This window comes from Myotis brandtii, unplaced genomic scaffold (assembly GCF_000412655.1).
Source record: "Myotis brandtii unplaced genomic scaffold, ASM41265v1 scaffold825, whole genome shotgun sequence".
Classification (NCBI taxonomy): Eukaryota; Metazoa; Chordata; class Mammalia; order Chiroptera; family Vespertilionidae; genus Myotis; species Myotis brandtii.
The window spans coordinates 1,764,947-1,765,324 of record NW_005371349.1 but is presented as its reverse complement, the minus strand read 5'-3'; positions in this window follow the sequence as shown (position 1 = coordinate 1,765,324).

The window sequence follows — 378 nt, the reverse complement described above, 5'->3', positions numbered from 1 at the left end:
CGCGGCTACCCCGGCCATTCTGGAGCTGGGGTTGGGGACCCGGCGACTAGGATGGCTTGGGGCCGGGATGGCTCGCCCCAAACTTCGTGCCCCACGGTGTCAAGTTCTGGGATTTGTACGTCGCTGGACTCCCCTCCCCCTGCAGCCCCGGGGGAGGGGGTGTGAGGTGACTGGTCCGACGGAGGGAGCCGCGGGGTTCTGACTCATCCGTCGGGCCGGAACCCGAGGCCCCGGGAAGAGACCCTTCGTCACAGCGGCTGGCAGCTCAGTCCCAGGACGGGAGTGTCCTGGGTGTCACCGGGCCTTGGCTCTCTGGACCCGTCCAAACACTAAGTCCCCAACCCCCGAGCCTTCAGCGATGCCGGGGCGCGCTGCTCC